At 35.9% G+C, this 22,889-nt stretch overlaps 1 long non-coding RNA gene across 3 annotated transcripts; it reads right to left on the minus strand.

The window, feature by feature from the left end:
* Window positions 1-1,798: 1,798 nt before the first annotated feature.
* On the minus strand, window positions 1,799-22,793 carry LOC145911800 (uncharacterized). 3 transcript variants are annotated; one of them, XR_014403263.1, is made up of 5 exons: window positions 22,565-22,793; window positions 22,318-22,463; window positions 9,195-22,168; window positions 8,983-9,087; window positions 1,799-8,843 (listed from the first exon to the last, which is right to left on the minus strand). It is a non-coding gene; the product is annotated as an uncharacterized LOC145911800 (long non-coding RNA). The 3 variants fall into 3 exon arrangements; XR_014403264.1 differs by having other exon boundaries at window positions 1,799-10,472; window positions 10,611-22,168; XR_014403262.1 differs by having other exon boundaries at window positions 8,983-22,168.
* Window positions 22,794-22,889: the final 96 nt, after the last annotated feature.

Raw genomic sequence — 22,889 nt, forward strand, 5'->3', positions numbered from 1 at the left:
TCATTTATCTAATGCAATGCGACAAATGCAACAAAACCGCACACCTTTAAACCATTCGCATTCGTCAGTTCTACAAGTGGTTTGAAAGCGAATTCAGTACACAATTTTCGAACCGACTAAGCGCAAGAACGATTGAGCCCTCCGTCGCTAAAAAAAAACGGGAAGAGCGAGGGACAATCCGTTGGTAGGCCTTTGGCACCCACATGTTATGGGACCTGCGTCACCAGGGCAATTTGAAGTTTTAGGCAACTATCCATTTGCTGCATATTCAATGGATCTATATATCAAATTAATTCTGGAATGGGAGTTTTTGCTGGATGATTGCTTGTGTTGGACAGTGCAGATAAATTCTCACCCCATTTAAAAATTGTCAATGCCAAATTTTTCGGAATTAAAGTAGGTACAGTTTATATTTATACGTCAAGCAAGCAATGCTTAGCACAGGGGTTCTCAACATTTTATGCTTTGTGCCCTACCTGGAGTAACGATCGACAGCCCGTGCCCTGCTGCTGATCCACAAAAAAGCATAGACGCCATAAATTTCCATGTAACGCTATCAGTGCGGAATCTGCTTGTGGCAAACCGCAAAAACGCCCGCATATCAGTATTTATATTAAAAAAGTTTCGCCCGCAGGGAATGCCCGTCGACTCCTCTGTCACAGCAGAGAAACTTAGTTAGGTCACAAGGCAACCGGTGATGCATGGAGGTCAAATTTATGGTTGAATGAGCGAGAAGGCACGTGCTGTTGCCAGGGCGATTTTCAGCATGTTTGGTGCAATTTTAGCCCTTCTCAGTCAGCTAGTCATTTGGTGCTGGGAGCTGTGAAAAATTTAGTTGAAAAAGCAATAAAATGTTCAAGGAGATGTAGCTTTTAAAACTGAATCACAGAAGTAGACCTTAATTTAGAATTTTTTGTTGGACTCGCCTCTTGTCTACGCATTCAGGTTTGTGGGCCCCAAATCTTTTCTACGCAATGGCAAAAAAATTGTCACAGGAAAGTTGCTTTGGTTGCCCCCTGGGACTGTTTTTGCTATCCTATATGAGATCCTCCTGGAGTGCAATCATTTTTTTCTCTCTCTGAATAGTACTAGTAGATCATCATGGGTCACAGACCACAGGAATTGTTGTGGGCAAAAAAGCAAATCACTCCGTATGTGTCAATGCTGATAGCCTTCAAAACTGGATTTTGGGGATTTAATACTGATATGGGTGTTGATGGCCAGGAGCGGGGATCATTATGTGCATAAATTTCACTCTCCATAATTTCAAACCAAGACCCAGTGGTAAAATATGCAATGCCAAATTAGTCAAGTACAGGGGTTACCAAACTGTGTTTCACAAGGGCGATATATACAGGAGCAAAGACGATCAGGGGCCAGATAACCATTAAGCAAATGTTCATTTTTACTGAAATGTTGTAAAAAACAATATCTCAACACCTTTTTTTTCGGGGGGACCAAGAGGCTCGGCAGGCTGTAGTATGATGAGCCTTAGTATATTATTTTAGTATATACGAGAGTATCAAGTGTAGACGGCAACAGAAGGAGCGGGGCTAATAAACAACCCAGGTGTTGGACTGGGGGGAATTGGGCAAATCGTATGTTTTAAGTGTGGCAAGTCGGCTGGTCTTTGTCCAAAGCCACTGCACCACGTCAAGGTGCCAGCCTTTGCAGTGGGTCCCTTTTTTATATACCAGGAGAGACCCTTGCACAGGTAGACTTATCACTGTGCAAGGAAAAGAACCTGGTTTCTACTATTTAGTGAATCACCAAATAAAGACGAAAAAATAAAGCTCATTAGCAAGTTGTCAAAATTTACATTAAATGTAACCAAATTTCAACATTAATGAATGAGTACATGCAAACATTGGTATCTCTACTGCATTAAAACAATTCTGCGACCAAGTGAATTAAATGCAGATAAAACGGATCACCTACAATGAAGCACAATGGTGGTATAAGACAGTGCAGGCAAAGCATTTTCTAAAGCAACAAGAAGAAAACTGGCTTTAGTGACAAGTGTTACTTCATGTGTCACATAAACGAAACTTAATACGACCATGACAAGATTAATACCGGAATTTTGCATCATGCTGCAGATGGTTAACACAAGTCAAATTTGACTGTAAGAACAGCAAAAATTGTGTGTATTGTGCACCCATGCAAACAGCATGTATTAAATAAAAATCAACACATATGCACCTAACGAAGGACCCAAACACTACAATCAGGTGAACACTAATTCAGAGATAATTAAAAAGTTCTCATCTTTTATAATGCCAGCGAAATATGTGACTGCATACTATACATGCAAAATCCAACACCTTTGATTGCAGTAAAATGCACATATTGGACAATGAATTTCAAATAACAAATCTCCAGCACTTTCACTTTGATTGATGCTGCTAATTTGCATATGAGCAGAAATTCCACCACGGTTTCAAATCCTTCACACCATGAACACAACAACAGGTTTCCAATCGGTTGTGATTGTTCCAAAAGATTAAATGAAAAAAATGAACTATGCAATGCATGTTAACAAGAGTTACAAATCACCTACGGCAGTATATTCCAAAACACCAAAGCTATTCCAACAAATGCATACAATGCACCCATATCACAAATAACTAAAGTTTGGTACTAGCGTTTTCAGTGTTGTAATACATATGTATCCATATATTATTACATTTAAGTATCAAGAAATGAAGTATGATATGGCACAATCAGTATGTTCACTCAATGGTAAGGTTACATATTTCAGTAATGATCACATCACCAAACAAACAAGCCATAATGCCAATTATTTAATTTGTGCTGGGTAATTGAATTAAAAAAATGTTGCCAATCATCTCAACAAAAATTACTTGCCCATTTACAAAAGTTGCAAAGCAGCAATCAACTCATTACCAAATCACAGAAATGCACAGTGGGTTAACCACAAGGGCAAAAATGAAGTTCCTGCAATCAGGAAATTGTGCGTAACTAACAACAGCACTTGGAAAGAGGCCTACAAAACAAGTTAGTTTCGAAACACGCATGTGCGTAAAACACAAAAAATTAAATATATCACAAAAACAGGTTACCAACAAATCCAATGTGTGTATAAACTAGACTAAATGAGCAACAAAGCTTTACTGCAAAACAGTGCCAATACAAAGGAGCAACAAGTATTCCACAGTGTGCGTGATCTGCAACATACAATGCTAACCAAACCACAAATTCACATCAATACATACTTTTAGGTAGAAAAGCTGATCCAATTGTTTACAGCAAATATCTCAAAATGTTCTGAGCATTGAGCGAAATAGACCAAAGATTACTTGGAAAATGTTTTTTTACTGCTGGACCTATGATGATCATGAAAATACAGCCTAGTTACACAAAGGAAAAAAACTATACCAGTTTGCGCATTTTTTGAATGAAAAACTTTTCCTATGAACATTAAGATTCCCATAAACTGTAGCAGCCATGAAAACTTTTTTGGAGCTGAACAAATCTTTTTAAACTTTCAGTCGCCTAAGAAAAAAACAAAAGAAAGGTTTGGCTTTTTTCAGCCATATTGGTACAACTGCCAGGACAAACAACTTTACGGGTTAAAATAATTCATATTTTACGATCACAGCATGCCACTTTTGGGTGAGTTTATATGCTTCGATTCATGGCAGTTTTCAGTTCAATAAAAGCCTTCTTAAGAGTGTGTTGGATCTGTAACACAAGTTACCCTACCACAAATTTCAAAAACTTCTAGCACATGCTTGCAACCAGACAAATGGTTTGTAAAACAACAAATGAAAAAGAAATACCAATCATTCCCAACGAGTATCCTGAATAATTGAAGTGATGGAGTGAAAAGTGCAAAAGGTTCAATCTACCTGCAAATACTTGGCAAAGGTTTGTCTATCACTAGACCTTAACGGTCGCTGTTGATTAATACTAATAGCATCCAAATAGCCTCGGCTATACAATTTATTACTTCTAGATTCACTTTTGATTATTTCATCAGCATCATGTTACATGGATAGAATGATGACAGCAACATTAAAGCATTAATTGGTATTAGTAACTGGCCTTATGACTTCCTATATATGCGCAGAATCCATCTTAACTTGCTTGAAGCATCCAAATCTGTCAGTCGGTCTGATTCTACTAAACGTTAAGTGCCTCGTTTGAATTTGAAATCGAACAAACCTGTGAAAATTAGAAAACAAGCGTTTCCCTACAATTAGCCCGAAGGGCAAAAAATATATTTTTAGGGGCCTGATGTTAAACAGGAACCAGAGATGAAATATTTGACATTACACAAACACACCATCCCAGTTTGTCAGAAATAATTTTACCACGTAATGTATGGCCAGTCGTATGTCTCGGTCATTTCTATTCGTGTACCCCGCTTTATATATTGACATAGTGTTCAGCACAGAAGCAGTTTTCCAAATCTGCAATACAGGTTACGGCATAAACCCTAACACAAATCTCACAAACCTTTATGATGCATACCCAGAAACAATCATAAACTATAAGAAAACACAAAGTACCCATTTTTCACAAGATGTGTAACAAATCATTCTGTGCGATGGATTGGAATCAGCAAGTGTTTTTTATGCCTGTAAATACTGGGCAAAATCTCTACACTATACCAATATACATAAAGATAAAATGAAATACGATATTTGAAAAAAAAAATTTCCTCATTCAGTTAATTATTTCAACAAGTCTGGTAATGTGTTATCGTGGAATGTGGTTTCTCTCTTTCAAACTGATATCAACATTCGTGTGCTTTAACAATGGGATAGAAAACAGCGACAAGATTAACTTGATCTCTCCTAAAAGCACTGAAAGATCCTACAAACCGAGGCGTCCATCTAAACTTGACTGGGATGTACAATTAAGTCCATCACTGGCAAAGACTTTCAGCACATCTGCAAAAACTAGAAAACAAAGGTTTTCCTATATTTAGCCCTATTGGCAAAAACCGTTACGGATTGAAATATTTCGAATTGTGATAGCACAACATTTTATTTGAAGGTGAATCATTTTACCAGTTTTAGTGCTTCTATTCATGGCATTGGACATAGGTTTTCAGTAGAGTAACAGCCCTCCGGCAGTGTTTTGGATCTGTAATACAAGTTACTAACCCTACGACAAATTTCTAGCACATGCTTGTAACCAGTCATTTTCTTATATTAAACAGAATAAGACAAAAAAATACCAATCATTCTCAGTTAGCATCCAGAATATTCTGAGCGATGAGTGAAAACAGCAAAGGGTTCATTCTACCTGCAAATACTTGGCAAAGGTTTGTCTATTGCTAGACCTTAACGGTCGCTGTTGGTTAATACTAATAGCATCCAAATAACCTCGGCTGTACAATTTATTACTTCTAGATTCACTTTTGATTATTTCATCAGCATCATGTGACATAGATAGAATGATGACAGCGATATTAAAGCATTAATTGGTATTAGTAACCAGCCTTAAAACTTCCTACATATGCGCAGAATCCATCTTAAATTTGCTTGAGGCATCCAAATCTGTCAGTCGGTCTGATTCTACTAAACGTTAAGTGCCTCACTTGAATTTGAAATGGAACAAACCTGTAAAAATTAGAAAACAAGTGTTTCCCTACAATTAGCCCGAAGGGCAAAAAATATATTTTTAGGGGGCTGAGTTAAACGGAAACCAGAGTTGAAATATTCGGTATCACACAAACACACCATCCCAGTTTGGCAGAAACAGTTTTACCACGTAATGTATGGCCAGTCGTATGTCTTGGTCATTTCTATTCGTGTACCCCGCTTTATATATTGACATAGTGTTCAGTACAGAAGCAGTTTTCCAAATCTGCAATACAGGTTATGACACAAACCCTAACACAAATTTCACAAACCTTTACAATGCATACCCAGAAACAATCATAAACTATACGAAAAAACAAAGTACTCATCTTATGCAACAAGTGTAGCAAAGCATTCCTTGCGGTGGATTTGAATCAGCAGTGTTTTTTATGCCTGTAAATACTGGGCAAAATCTCTACACTATACCAATATATATAAAGATAAAATGATGAAGACGATATTTGAAAAAAAAACATTTCCTCGTTCAGTTCATTATTTTACCAAGTCTGGTACATGCTATTGTTGAATGTGGTTTCTCTCTTTCAAACTGATCTCAACATTTCATGTGCTTTATTGGTGGGACAGAAAAGAGCGGCAAGATTAACTTGGTCTTTCCTACAAGCGCTGAAAGATCCTACAAACCGAGGCACCCATCTAAATGTGACTGGGATGTACAATGTAGTCCGTCACTGGCAATTACACTTTTAAAACATCTGCAAAAAAAACCAGAAAACAAAGGTTTTCCTATATTTAGCCCTATTGGCAAAAACCGTTACGGATTAAATTCGAATTGCAATAGCACAACATTTCATTTGTAGGTGAATCATTTTACCAGTTTTTAGTGCTTTGATTCATGGCAGTGGACATAGGTTTTCAGTGGAGTAACAGCCCTCCGGCAGTGTTTTGGATCTGTAATACACGTTACTAACCCTACCACAAATTTCAAAAATTTCCAGCACCTTATGCTTGCAACCAGTCACTTTCTTAAATTAAACAAGACAAAAAAATACCAATCATTCTCAGTGAGCATCCAGAATAATCTGAGTGACCGAGTGAATTCAGCAAAGGGTTCATTCTGCCTGCAAATACTTGGCAAAGGTTTGTCTATTGCTAGACCTTAACGGTCATAGTGGATTAATACTAATATTATGCAAATAGCCTCAAACCAATTTTTCAGAAATGTTTTCACAATGGAAAAAGGTCTCATTAGACATAAACAATTTGTCGGGTGCATTTCGGAGATACAGTCCTTTAAATCATTCTGCAAACTCATTATTAAAGGAACACAAAATTTACCCTAACAAAAATTAATTCAAGTTGTTCATACATACATTCATTGACAGAAAAAACTTTCCAAAAAACATTTGTAAAAATGCAGTTGAACAAAATGTGTTGAGTCCATTACATTCCTGTTTGATTATTTAATCAGCATCGTGTTTTATGGATAGAATGATGAAAGCGGCAATGAACCATTAATTGGTGGTTTTGTATGGCCTAGAAACTTTCTATATGTGCACAGAATCCATCTTAACTTTACGGAGGCATCCAAATCTGTTCGTCAGTCTGTATCTTTTAAACTTTTTAGTGTCTCACTTGAATTTAAAATCGCAAGAAACCTGAAAAAGTGATAAAAACAAGCGTTTCCCTACAATTAGCCCCAAGGGCATAAATGATATTGTGTTTTAAGGGGACATCGAGTTAAAATATTTGCTATCACACAAACCCAGTTTGTCAGTAATAGTTTTACCATGTAATGTATGGCCAGTCGTATGTCTTCGTCATTTCTATTCAGGTACCCCCGCTATCTAAAATCGACAAAGCAGTGTTCAGCACAGAAGCGGTCTTTCCAAATCTGCAATACAGGTTATGACACAAACCCTAACGCAAATTCCACACACTTTTATAAAGCATACTCACAACCAATCAAAACTATATTCAAAAGAAAGAAAGCACAAAGTACCTACGTTTCACAATAAGTGCAATAAATCATTCTGTGCAATGGATTGGAATCAGCAGTGTTTTTTATGCCTGTAAATACTGGGCAAAATCTCTACACTATACCAATATATGTAAAGATAAAATGAAAGACGATATTTGAAAAAAATAATTTCCTCATTCAGTTCATTATTTTACCAAGTCTGGTAATGTGTTATCGTGGAATGTGGTTTCTCTCTTTCAAACTGATATCAACATTTTGTGTGCTTTATCGGTGGGATAGAAAACAGCGACAAGATTAACTTGGTCTTTCCTACAAACGCTGAAAGGCGTCATCTAAACTTGACTGGGATGTACAATTAAGTCCGTCACTGGCAATTACACTTTCAAAATATCTGCAAAAACTTAGAAAACAAAGGTTTTCCTATATTTAGCCCTATTGGCGAAATCATTATGGATTGAAATATTAGAAATTGGAAAAGCACAACATTTCATTTCCTAGGTGAATCATTTTACCAGTTTTTAGTGCTTCGATTCATGGCAGTGGACATAGGTTTTCAGTATAGTAACAGCCCTCTGGCAGTGTGTTGAATCTGTAACATAAGTTACTAACCCTACCACAAATTTCCAGCACATGCTTGTAAGCAGTCATTTTCTTATATTAAACAAGATAAGACAAAAAAATACCAATCATTCTCAGTGAGCATCCAGAATAATCTCAGAGATAGAGTGAAATCAGGAAAGGGTTCATTCTACCTGCAAATACTTGGCAAAGGTTTGTCTTATGCTAGACCTTAACGGCCATTCTTGATTAATACCAATATTATGCAAATAGCCTCAAACCAATTTTTCAGAAATGTTTTCACAATGGAAAAAGGTCTCATCAGACATAAACAATTTGTCGGGTGCATTTTGGAGATACAGTCCTTTAAATCATTCTGCAAACTCATTATTAATGGAACACAAAATTTACCCAAACAAAAATTAATTCAAGTTGTTCATACATACAGTCATTGACAGAAAAAACTTTCCAAAAAGTATTTGAAAAAATGCAGTTGAACAAAATGTGTTGAGTCCATTACACTCCAGTTCGATTATTTAATCAACATCGTGTTTTATGGATAGAATGATGAAAGCGGCATGGAACCATTAATTGGTGGTTTTGAATGGCCTAAAAACTTTCTATAATTGCACAGAATCCATCTTAACTTTACGGAGGCATCCAAATCTGTTCGTCAGTCTGTATCTTTTAAACTTTTTAGTGTCTCACTTGAATTTGAAATCGCAAGAAACCTGAAAAAGTGATAAAAACAAGCGTTTCCCTACAATTAGCCCCAAAGGCATAAATGATATTGTGTTTTAAGGGAACATTAAGTTAAAATATTTGGTATCACACAAACACACCATTCCAGTTTGTCAGAAATAGTTTTACCATGTTATGTATGGCCAGCCATATGCATTCGTCATTTCTATTCAGGTACCCCCGCTACCTTAAATTGACAAAGCAGTGTTCAGCACAGAAGCAGTCTTTCCAAATCTGCAATACAGGTTATGACACAAACCCTAACGCAAATTTCACACACTTTTATAATGCATACTCACAACCAATCAAAACTATATTCAAAACAAGAAATCAGAAAGTACCTATCTTTCACAAGATGTGCAACAAATCATTCTGTGCGATGGATTGGAATCAGCAGTGTTTTTTGTGCCTGTAAATACTGGGCAAAATCTCTACACTATACCAATACACGTAAAGATAAAATGAAAGAACATATTTGAAAAAAAAATGCCTCGTTCTGTTCATTATTTTACCAAGTCTGGTAATGTGTTATCGTGGAATGTGGTTTCTCTCTTTCAAACTGATATAAACATTCGCGTGCTTTTTCGGCGGGATAGAAAACAGCGACAAGATTAACTTGGTCTTTCCTACAAGCGCTGAAAGATCCTACAAACCGAGACATCCATCTAAACGTGACTGGGATGTACAATTAAGTCCGTCACTGGCAATTACACTTTCAAAACATCTGCAAAAACTAGAAAACAAAGGTTTTCCTATATTTAGCCCTAATGGCAAAAAACGTTACGGACTAAAATGTTTCGAATTGCAATAGCACAACGCTTTATTTGAAGGTGAATCATTTTACCAGTTTTTAGTGCTTCGATTCATGGCAGTGGACATAGGTTTTCAGTAGAGTAACAGCCCTCCGGCAGTGTTTTGGATCTGTAATACAAGTTACTAACCCTACCACAAATTTCCAGCACCTCGTGCTTGCAACCAGTCACTTTCTTAAATTAAACAAGACAAAAAAATACCAATCATTCTGAGTGAGCATCCAGAATATTCTGAGCGATGAGTGAAAAGAGCCAAAGGGTTCATTCTGCCTGCAAATACTTGGCAAAGGTTTGTCTATTGCTAGACCTTAACGGTCATAGTGGATTAATACTAATATTATGCAAATAGCCTCAAACCAATTTTTCAGAAATGTTTTCACAATGGAAAAAGGTCTCATTAGACATAAACAATTTGTTGGGTGCATTCTGGAGATACAGTCCTTTAAATCGTTCTGCAAATGCATTATTAACGGAACACAAAATTTACCCAAACAAAAATTAATTCAAGTTGTTCATACATACAGTCATTGACAGAAAAAACTTTCCAAAAAATATTTGTAAAAATGCAGTTGAACAAAATGTGTTGAGTCCATTACATTCCTGTTTGATTATTTAATCAGCATCGTGTTTTATGGATAGAATGATGAAAGCGGCATTGAACCATTAATTGGTGGTTTTGAATGACCTAGAAACTTTCTATATGTGCACAGAATCCATCTTAACTTTACTGAGGCATCCAAATCTGTTCGTCAGTCTGTATCTTTTAAACTTTTTAGTGTCTCACTTGAATTTGAAATCGCAAGAAACCTGAAAAATTGATAAAACAAGCGTTTCCCTACATTTAGCCCCAAGGGCATAAATGATATTTTATTTTAAGGGAACATTAAGTAAAAATATTTGGTATCACACAAACACACCATCCCAGTTTGTCAGTAATAGTTTTACCACGTAATGTATGGCCAGTCGTATGTTTGGTCATTTCTTTTCATGTAACCAGCTACAAAAAAATCGACAAAGCAGTGTTCAGCACAGAAGCAGTCTTTCCAAATCTGCAATACAGGTTATGACACAAACCCTAACGCAAATTTCACACACTTTTATAATGCATACTCACAACCAATCAAAACTATATTCAAAACAAGAAAGCAGAAAGTACCTATCTTTCACAAGAAGTGCAACAAATCATTCTGTGCGATGGATTGGAATCAGCAGTGTTTTTTGTGCCTGTAAATACTGGGCAAAACCTCTACACTATACCAATATACGTAAAGATAAAATGAAAGAACATATTTAAAAAAAAAAAAATCCTTGTTCAGTTCATTATTTTACCAAGTCTGGTAATGTGTTATCGTGGAATGTGGTTTCTCTCTTTCAAACTGATATCAACATTCGCGTGCTTTTTCGGTGGGATAGAAAACAGCGACAAGATTAACTTGGTCTTTCCTACAATTGCTGAAAGATCCTACAAACTGAGACATCCATCTAAACATGACTGGGATGTACAATTAAGTCCGTCACTGGCAATTACACTTTCAAAACATCTGCAAAAACTAGAAAACAAAGGTTTTCCTATATTTAGCCCTATTGGCAAAAAACGTTACGGATTAAAATGTTTCGAATTGCAATAGCACAACATTTTATTTGAAGGTGAAACATTTTACCAGTTTTAGTGCTTCTATTCATGGCAGTGGACATAGGTTTTAAGTAGAGTAACAGCCCTCCGGCAGTGTTTTGGATCTGTAATACAAGTTACTAACCCTACCACAAATTTCCAGCACCTCGTGCTTGAAACCAGTCACTTTCTTAAATTAAACAAGACAAAAAAATACCAATCATTCTGAGTGAGCATCCAGAATATTCTGACGATGAGTGAAAAGAGCCAAAGGGTTCATTCTGCCTGCAAATACTTGGCAAAGGTTTGTCTATTGCTAGACCTTAAGGGTCATAGTGGATTAATACCAATATTATGCAAATAGCCTCAAACCAATTTTTCAGAAATGTTTTCACAATGGAAAAAGGTCTCATTAGACATAAACAATTTGTTGGGTGCATTCTGGATATACAGTCCTTTAAATCGTTCTGCAAATGCATTATTAACGGAACACAAAATTTACCCAAACAAAAATTAATTCAAGTTGTTCATACATACAGTCATTGACCGAAAAAACTTTCCAAAAAATATTTGTAAAAACGCAGTTGAACAAAATGTGTTGAGTCCATTACATTCCAGTTCGATTATTTAATCAGCATCGTGTTTTATGGATAGAAAGATAAAAGCGGCATTGAACCATTAATTGGTGGTTTTGAATGGCCTAGAAACATTCTATATGTGCACAGAATCCATCTTAACTTTACGGAGGCATCCAAATCTGTTCGTCAGTCTGTATCTTTTAAACTTTTTAGTGTCTCACTTGAATTTGAAATCGCAAGAAACCTGAAAAAGTGATAAAAACAAGCGTTTCCCTACAATTAGCCCCAAGGGCATCAATGATATTGTATTTTAAGGAGACAGGAGTTAAAATATTTGCTATCACACAAACACACCATCCCAGTTTGTCAGTAATAGTTTTACCATGTTATGTATGGCCAGCCATATGCCTTCGTCATTTCTATTCAGGTACCCCCGCTATCTAAAATCGACAAAGCAGTGTTCAGCACAGAAGCAGTCTTTCCAAATCTGCAATACAGGTTATGACACAAACCCTAACGCAAATTTCATATATTTTTGTAATGCATACTCACAACCAATCAAAACTATATTCAAAACAAGAACGCAGAAAGTACCTATCTTTCACAAGAAGTGCAACAAATCATTCTGTGCGATGGAATGGAATCAGCAGTGTTTTTTATGCCTGTAAATACTGGGCAAAACCTCTACACTATACCAATATACGTAAAGATAAAATAAAAGTCAATATTTAAAAAAAAAAATTCCTCGTTCAGTTCATTATTTTACCAAGTCTGGTAATGTGTTATCGTGGAATGTGGTTTCTCTCTTTCAAACTGATATCAACATTCGCGTGCTTTTTCGGCGGGATAGAAAACAGCGACAAGATTAACTTGGTATTTCCTACAAGCGCTGAAAGATCCTACAAACCGAGACATCCATCTAAACGTGACTGGGATGTACAATTAAGTCCGTCACTAGCAATTACACTTTCAAAACATCTGCAAAAACTAGAAAACAAAGGTTTTCCTATATTTAGCCCTATTGGCAAAAAACGTTACGGACTAAAATGTTTCGAATTGCAATAGCACAACATTTCATTTGTAGGTGAATCATTTTACCAGTTTTTAGTGCTTCGATTCATGGCAGTGGACATAGGTTTTCAGTAGAGTAACAGCCCTCCGGCAGTGTTTTGGATCTGTAATACAAGTTACTAACCCTACCACAAATTTCCAGCACCTCGTGCTTGCAACCAGTCACTTTCTTAAATTAAACAAGACAAAAAAATACCAATCATTCGGAGTGAGCATCCAGAATATTCTGAGCGATGAGTGAAAAGAGCTAAAGGGTTCATTCTGCCTGCAAATGCTTGGAAAAGGTTTGTCTATTGCTAGACCGTAAGGGTCAAAGTGGATTAATACCAATATTATGCAAATAGCCTCAAACCAATTTTTCAGAAATGTTTTCACAATGGAAAAAGGTCTCATTAGACATAAACAATTTGTTGGGTGCATTCTGGAGATACAGTCCTTTAAATCGTTCTGCAAATGCATTATTAACGGAACACAAAATTTACCCAAACAAAAATTAATTCAAGTTGTTCATACATACAGTCATTGACAGAAAAAACTTTCCAAAAAATATTTGTAAAAATGCAGTTGAACAAAATGTGTTGAGTCCATTACATTCCTGTTTGATTATTTAATCAGCATGGTGTTTTATGGATAGAATGATGAAAGCGGCATTGAACCATTAATTGGTGGTTTTGAATGACCTAGAAACTTTCTATATGTGCACAGAATCCATCTTAACTTTACGGAGGCATCCAAATCTGTTCGTCAGTCTGTATCTTTTAAACTTTTTAGTGTCTCACTTGAATTTGAAATCGCAAGAAACCTGAAAAATTGATAAAACAAGCGTTTCCCTACATTTAACCCCAAGGGCATAAATGATATTGTATTTTAAGGGAACAATAAGTAAAAATATTTGGTATCGCACAAACACACCATCCCAGTTTGTCAGTAATAGTTTTACCACGTAATGTATGGCCATTCGTATGTTTGGTCATTTCTTTTCATGTACCCAGCTACAAAAAAAATCGACAAAGCAGTGTTCAGCACAGAAGCGGTCTTTCCAAATCTGCAATACAGGTTATGACGCAAAACCCTAAAGCAAATTTCGCAAACTTTTATAATGCATACTCACAACCAATCAAAACTATATTCAAAACAAGAAAGCACAAAGTACCTATCTTTCACAATAAGTGCAACAAATCATTCCGTGCGATGGATTGGAATCAGCAGTGTTTTTTGTGCCTGTAAATACTGGGCAAAACCTCTACACTATACCAATATACGTAAAGATAAAATGAAAGACGATATTTGAAAAATAAAAATTCCTCGTTCAGTTCATTATTTTTCCGAGTCTGGTAATGTGTTATCGAGGAATGTGGTTTCTCTCTTTCAAACTGATATCAACATTCGCGTGCTTTATCAGTGGGATAGAAAACAGCGACAAGATTAACTTGGTCTTTCCTACAAACGCTGAAAGGCGTCCATCTAAACTTGACTGGGATGACCAATTAAGTCCGTCACTGGCAATTACACTTTCAAAAGATCTGCAAAAACTTAGAAAACAAAGTTTTTCCTATATTTGGCCCTATTGGCGAAAGCATTATGGATTGAAATATTAGAAATTGGAAAAGCACAACATTTCATTTGTTAGGTGAATCATTTTACCAGTTTTTAGTGCTTCGATTCATGGCAGTGGACATAGGTTTTCAGTATAGTAACAGCCCTCTGGCAGTGTGTTGAATCTGTAACACAAGCTACTAACCCTACCACAAATTTCCAGCACATGCTTGTAACCAGTCATTTTCTTAAATTAAACAAGATAAGACAAAAAAATACCAATCATTCTCAGTGAGCATCCAGAATAATCTCAGAGATCGAGTGAAATCAGGAAAGGGTTCATTCTACCTGCAAACACTTGGCAAAGGTTTGTCTATTGCTAGACCTTAACGGCCATTCTTGATTAATACCAATATTATGCAAATAGCCTCAAACCAATTTTTCAGAAATGTTTTCACAATGGAAAAAGGTCTCATTAGACATAAACAATTTGTCGGGTGCATTTCTGAGATACAGTCCTTTAAGTCATTCTGCAAACTCATTATTAACGGAACACAAAATTTACCCAAACAAAAATTAATTCAAGTTGTTCATACATACAGTCATTGACAGAAAAAACTTTCCAAAAAATATTTGTAAAAATGCAGTTGAACAAAATGTGTTTAGTCCATTACATTCCTGTTTGATTATTTAATCAGCATCGTGTTTTATGGATAGAATGATGAAAGCGGCATTGAACCATTAATTGGTGGTTTTAAATGGCCTAGAAACTTTCTATATGTGCACAGAATCCATCTTAACTTTACGGAGGCATCCAAATCTGTTCGTCAGTCTGTATCTTTTAAACTTTTTAGTGTCTCACTTGAATTTGAAATCGCAAGAAACCTGAAAAAGTGATAAAAACAAGCGTTTCCCTACAATTAGCCCCAAGGGCATAAATGATATTGTGTTTTAAGGGGACATAGAGTTAAAATATTTGGTATCACACAAACACACCATCCCAGTTTGTCAGTAATAGTTTTACGATGTTATGTATGGCCAGCCATATGCCTTCGTCATTTCAATTCAGGTACCCCCGCTATCTAAAATCGACAAAGCAGTGTTCAGCACAGAAGCAGTCTTTCCAAATCTGCAATACAGGTTATGACACAAACCCTAACGCAAATTTCACACACTTTTATAATGCATACTCACAACCAATCAAAACTATATTCAAAACAAGAAAGCAGAAAGTACCTATCTTTCACAAGAAGTGCAACAAATCATTCTGTGCGATGGATTGGAATCAGCAGTGTTTTTTGTGCCTGTAAATACTGGGCAAAACCTCTACACTATACCAATATACGTAAAGATAAAATGAAAGACGATATTTAAAAAAAAAAAATTCCTCGTTCAGTTCATTATTTTACCAAGTCTGGTAATGTGTTATCGTGGAATGTGGTTTCTCTCTTTCAAACTGATATCAACATTCGCGTGCTTTTTTGGTGGGATAGAAAACAGCGACAAGATTAACTTGGTCTTTCCTACAATTGCTGAAAGATCCTACAAACTGAGACATCCATCTAAATGTGACTGGGATGTACAATTAAGTCCGTCACTGGCAATTACACTTTCAAAACATCTGCAAAAACTAGAAAACAAAGGTTTTCCTATATTTAGCCCTATTGGCAAAAAACGTTACGGATTAAAATGTTTCGAATTGCAATAGCACAACATTTTATTTGAAGGTGAAACATTTTACCAGTTTTAGTGCTTCGATTCATGGCAGTGGACATAGGTTTTAAGTAGAGTAACAGCCCTCCGGCAGTGTTTTGGATCTGTAATACAAGTTACTAACCCTACCACAAATTTCCAGCACCTCGTGCTTGAAACCAGTCACTTTCTTAAATTAAACAAGACAAAAAAATACCAATCATTCTGAGTGAGCATCCAGAATATTCTGACGATGAGTGAAAAGAGCCAAAGGGTTCATTCTGCCTGCAAATACTTGGCAAAGGTTTGTCTATTGCTAGACCGTAAGGGTCATAGTGGATTAATACCAATATTATGCAAATAGCCTCAAACCAATTTTTCAGAAATGTTTTCACAAAGGAAAAAGGTCTCATTAGACATAAACAATTTGCTGGGTGCATTCTGGAGATACAGTCCTTTAAATCGTTCTGCAAAGGCATTATTAACGGAACACAAAATTTACCCAAACAAAAATTAATTCAAGTTGTTCATACATACAGTCATTGACCGAAAAAACTTTCCAAAAAATATTTGTAAAAATGCAGTTGAACAAAATGTGTTGAGTCCATTACATTCCAGTTCGATTATTTAATCAGCATCGTGTTTTATGGATAGAATGATGAAAGCGGCATTGAACCATTAATTGGTGGTTTTGAATGGCCTAGAAACTTTCTATATGTGCACAGAATCCATCTCAACTTTACGGAGGCATCCAAATCTGTTCGTCAGTCTGTATCTTTTAAACTTTTTAGTGGCTCACTTGAATTTGAAATCGCAAGAAACCTGAAAAATTGATAAAACAAGCGTTTCCCTACATTTACCCCAAGGGCATAAATGATATTGTATTTTAAGGGAACATTAAGTAAAAATATTTGGTATCCCACAAACACACCATCCCAGTTTGTCAGAAATAGTTTTTACCACGTAATGTATGGCCATTCGTATGTTTGGTCATTTCTTTTCATGTACCCAGCTATAAAAAAATCGACAAAGCAGTGTTCAGCACAGAAGCAGTCTTTCCAAATCTGCAATACAGGTTATGACGCAAAACCCTAAAGCAAATTTCGCAAACTTTTATAATGCATACTCACAACCAATCAAAACTATATTCAAAACAAGAAAGCACAAAGTACCTATCTTTCACAAGAAGTGCAACAAATCATTCTGTGCGATGGATTGGAATCAGCAGTGTTTTTTGTGCCTGTAAATACTGGGCAAAACCTCTACACTATACCAATATACGTAAAGATAAAATGAAAGACGATATTTAAAAAAAAATAATTTCCTCATTCATTTCATTATTTTACCAAGCCTGGTATTGTGTTATCGTGGAATGTGGTTTCTCTCTTTCAAACTGATATCAACATTTTGTATCGGTGGGATAGAAAACAGCGACAAGATTAACTTTCTTTCCTACAAGCGCTGAAAGATCCTACAAACCGAGGCGTCCATCTAAACTTGATTGGGATGTACAATTAAGTCCGTCACTGGCAATTACACTTTCAAAACATCTGCAAAAACTAGAAAACAATGGTTTTCCTATATTTAGCCCTATTGGCAAAAAGCGTTACAGATTGAAATATTTCGAATTGCAATAGCACAACATTTCATTTGAAGGTGAATCATTTTACCAGTTTTTAGTGCTTCGATTCGTGGACATAGGATTTAACAGCCCTCCGGCAGTGTTTTGGATCTGTAATACAAGTTACTAACCCTACCACAAAGTTCATAAATTTCCAGCACATTACTTAAGACAAAAAAAATACCAATCATTCTCAGTGACCATCCAGAATAATCTGAGCGATGAGTGAAATCAGCAAAGGGTTCATTATGCCTGCATTGAACAATTCTGCAAAGGCATTGTTAACGGAACACAAAATTAATCCAAGTTGTTCATACATACGGTCATTGACCAAAAAAACCCTTCGAAATATGCAGTTGAATAATGTGTGTTTTATCAGCATCGTGTGTTATGGATAGAATGATAAAAGGGGCATTGAAGCATTAACTTGTGGTTTTGAATGGCCTTGAAACTTTCAATAACTTGCATGAAACATCCAAATCTGTCTGTCAGTCAGTATCTGCTAAACGTTTAGTGTCGCACTTGAATTTGAAATCAAAAGAAACCTGAAAAATTTATAAAACAAGCGTTTCCCTACATTTAGCCCCAAAGGCATAAACTATATTGCTTTTTAAGATCTGAGCTAATTAGCAACATTAAGTTAAAATATTTGGTATCACACAAACACACCATCCCAGTTAGTCAGAAACAGTTTTACCATGTAATGTATGGCCAGTCGTATGTCTTGGTCATTTCTATTCATGTACCCCCGCTATCTAAAATCGACAAAGCAGCGTTCAGCACAGAAGCAGTCTTTCCAAATCTGCAACACAGGTTACGGCACAAACCCTAACGCAAATCTCACAAACCTTTATAATGCATACTCAGAAACAATCCTAAACTATCAAGGTACCCATCTTTCGCAACAAGTGTAGCAAAGCATTCTGTGCGATGGATTGGAATCAGCAGTGTTTTTAATGCCTGTAAATACTGGGGAAAACTACTACACTATACCAATATATGTAAAAATAAAATGAAAGACGATATTTAAAAAAAATAATTTACTCATTCAGTTCATTATTTTACCAAGTCTGGTACATGCTATTGTGGAATGTGGTTTCTCTCTTTCAAACTGATATCAACATTTCATGTGCTTTATTGGTGGGATAGAAAACAGCGACAAGATTAACTTGGTCTTTCCTACAAACGCTGAAAGATCCTACAAAGTGAGGCGTCCATCGAAACTTCACATTGGATGTACAAACAAGTCAGTCACTGGCAATTACACTTTCAAAACACCTGTAAAAACTTAGAAAACAAAGGTTTTCCTATATTTGGCCCTATTGGCAAAAGCATTATGGATTGAAATATCAGAAACTGGAAAAGCACAACATTTCATTTATTAGGTGAATCATTTTACCCATTTTGGAGCGCTTCGATTTATGGCAGTAGACATGTGTTTTCAGTACAGTAACAGCCCTCTGCAGTGTATTGGATCTGTAATACAAGTTTCTAACCCTACCACAAATTTCAAAAATTTTCAGTACATGCTTGAAACCACCCATATTCTTGTGTGTCAAACAAGATAAAGACAAAAAAAATACCAATCATTCTGAGTGAGCATCCAGAATAATCTCAGAGATCGAGTGAAATCAGGAAAGGGTTCATTCTGCCTGCAAATACTTGGCAAAGGTTTGTCTATTGCTAGACCTTAACGGTCAGTGGATTAATACTAATATTATGCAAATAGCCTTGGCTGAATATACAATTTATTACTTAACCAAACTTTCAGAAATGTTTTGACAATGGAGAAAAAAGGTCTCATCAGACAAACATTTTGTCGTGTGCATTTTGGCGATGAAGTCCTTTAAAGCGTTCTGCAAAGGCATTGTTAACGGAACACAAAATTTACCCAAACAAAAAATAATTCAAGTTGTTCATACATGCAGTCATTAACCAAAAACTTCACAAAACTATTTGAAAAATGGAGTTAAACAAACTGTGTGGAGTCCATTATATTCCTATTGATTATTTGATCAGCATTGTGTTTTATAGATTGGTGAAGGCGGTAATGAAACATTATTAAGTGTTTTTGTCAGGCCTTGAGAAACTTCCTATATATGCACAGGATCCATCTTAACTTGCATGAAGCATCCAAATCTGTCTGCAGTCTGTATCTATTGAACTTTTTAGTGTCTCACTTAAATTTGAAATCGAAAGAAGCCTGTAAAATTTATGAAAAACAAGTGTTTCCCTACATTTGGCCCCAAGGGCAAAAACTATTTTGCTTTTAAAGATCTGGGCTAACTAGCAACGTTAAGTTAAAATATTTGGTATCACACAAACACACCATTCCAGTTTGTCAGAAATAGTTTTACCATGTAATGTATGGCCAGTCGTATGTCTTGGTCATTTCTATTCATGTACCCCGCTATCTAAAATCGACAAAGCAGTGTTCAGCACAGAAGCAGTCTTTCCAAATCTGCAACACAGGTTACGGCACAAACCCTAACGCAAATCTCACAAACCATACCCAGAAACAATCCTAAACTATCAAAGTACTCATCTTTCGCAACAAGTGTAGTAAAGCATTCCGTGTGATGGATTGGAATCAGCAGTGTTTTTAATGCCTGTAAATACTGGGGAAAACTTCTACACTATACCAATATATGTAAAGATAAAATAAAAGACGATATTTAAAAAAAATAATTTCCTCATTCAGTTCATTATTTTACCATGTCTGGTACATGCTATTGTGGAATGTGGTTTCTCTCTTTCAAACTGATATCAACATTTCGTGTGCTTTATTGGTGGCATAGAAAACAGCGACAAGATTAACTTGGTCTTTCCTACAAGCGCTGAAACATCCTACAAACTGAGGCGTCCATCGAAACTTCACTTGGATGTACAAATAAGTCAGTCACTGGCAATTACACTTTCAAAACATCTGTAAAAACTTAGAAAACAAAGGTTTTCCTATATTTGGCCCTATTGGCAAAGGCATTATGGATTGAAATATTAGAAATTGGAAAAGCACAACATTTCATTTGTTAGGTGAATCATTTTACCCATTTTAGAGCGCTTCGATTTATGGCATTAGGCATGCGTTTTCAGTACATTAACAGCCCTCTGCAGTGTATTGGATCTGTAATACAAGTTACGAACCCTACCACAAATTTCAAAAATTTCCAGTACATGCTTGAAACCACCCATATTCTTGTGTGTCAAACAAGATAAAGACAAAAAAAATACCAATCATTCTCAGTGAGCATCCAGAATAATCTCAGTGATCGAGTGAATTCAGCAAACGGTTCATTCTGCCTGCAAATACTTGACAAAGGTTCGTCTTCTAACGCATAAATTTAGCTTGTTAAGGTTTAGCAGATCACAAAAATATTTAGAGCTATGTGAACTATGCTTATCTGTAATTTCTGTTACTAAACCTTGGTTATAAAAATAGGAAAAATAAAATTCCAAAAGTATGTCTGTATATTCAGTCCAGAATTTGGTGACGTTTTTCAGGGTAAATTAAGATTTGGTGGCGGGTTCATCAAAATGTGATCGCACTTATTCTGGAAAAAACTGGTTGTCGAAATTTTGACAAATGTACCGCTAATTATAAATAGTCATAATTCTTGTGTGCAGTCAAGAGGTTTCTGCTGGGCAACATTTGTGGTCCTGGTCTGTTTCACAGTGAGGCTTTGCGCTGAATCTGTAATAATGAACCAACCAAACATAGTGATGTACAACACAAATAACCACATGCATATAACCTTTATTAGAATACCACAACCATTGAAAAGCAACATAATATATGTATAAAAACATAACCCAAGGTCAATTGCTGTGTGAGTACTTTTCCAAACCATAAACAAGAATTAGTATCCAATGAGAAAAAGTATGTTTTTATCCAGTAGCAGTTTGGCTTGTGCATACCCAATATTAATTTTTGCTGCAACAGAGTTGTATGGTTGTGACTAGTTCTATAATTTTGTGTACAAAGATCACAATTAGAAAACATGATGAAAGGAGTGTCACAACACATTTTTTAAGTGTAATTTATTTTTTTGCATTCTCATTTTGTTATTGTATTTGTTTGTACATGTTGTTGATTGCCCAATATCAACATACCAAACCACATCCGTAAAACCATTCCAACCAACCATTCTTGACAATCACCTATTCCTAGACAAATCGATCACAAGACCATCACTTATGGGTAGAATAGCTCAATTCCGCCAAACAGATCCAAAACTTCTCATCCAAACACTATGTAAAACATTTTACAAGTGCCTCTTTGTAAACTTCTTGATGACAAACTTAATCCCAGCTACTTTATCCACTAACTGCAAATTCCATAAAACCCAACATGCCGTTCTTCATTGAAAAAGGTTAGCAGAAAGAAGATCCCACACTGCAATTATAAGCCACTGACATTACAAACATTGGAAATTAGTGGTGGTTATTACAATTTTTCAAAAGCTAACATAAAATATTTGTCAAACAGTTTGTAATCTTTCACTTGGCATAGTAGATCTTGTTAGATAAAACCCATAAACATACCTATTGTTGTTACACTTCGCCTGCTACAAATTGATTAAGATATGTTAACTACACTGTTTCTTTCCCCATTGAAGCCAATCAATCAGTCATAAGCAATCATTGCAAAACCGAAATCATTGAAAAAACGACATCTTCTTGGTTTCCGCCTGAGATTTAATTATTTCAAAGTGTAACTATTTTATAAAATCACAACTTGTAAAGTATTACACACTATGCTTAAAAACAAAAACTTATTTAGCAAGCTTACCATCGTTATCTTCTCAACTTGTTACGCTGCTCTAAAACTGAAAATCGTTATCTCTTCGTTGACACAACCAGCATCACTGCGCGTTTCAAACAAAATGACAGATAAACAACCCCAATGTCGCTTCACAGCATAGTTAAAGAGCCTTGTCGAATGTTAGAAATTAAGGAACATTCTCTTCCAAACATAACAACACAACACAACGCAACACCGCTCCCCCTACACGAATCCAAACGCCAAACCTTAGAATAAGTTGTCAGCCATATTGACGAAGCTTTTAGTGGTAAACATTGTGACGTCATATATTCATCCGCCAATTTATATGGAT

Source organism: Ascidia mentula, chromosome 8 (assembly GCF_947561715.1).
Source record: "Ascidia mentula chromosome 8, kaAscMent1.1, whole genome shotgun sequence".
Classification (NCBI taxonomy): Eukaryota; Metazoa; Chordata; class Ascidiacea; order Phlebobranchia; family Ascidiidae; genus Ascidia; species Ascidia mentula.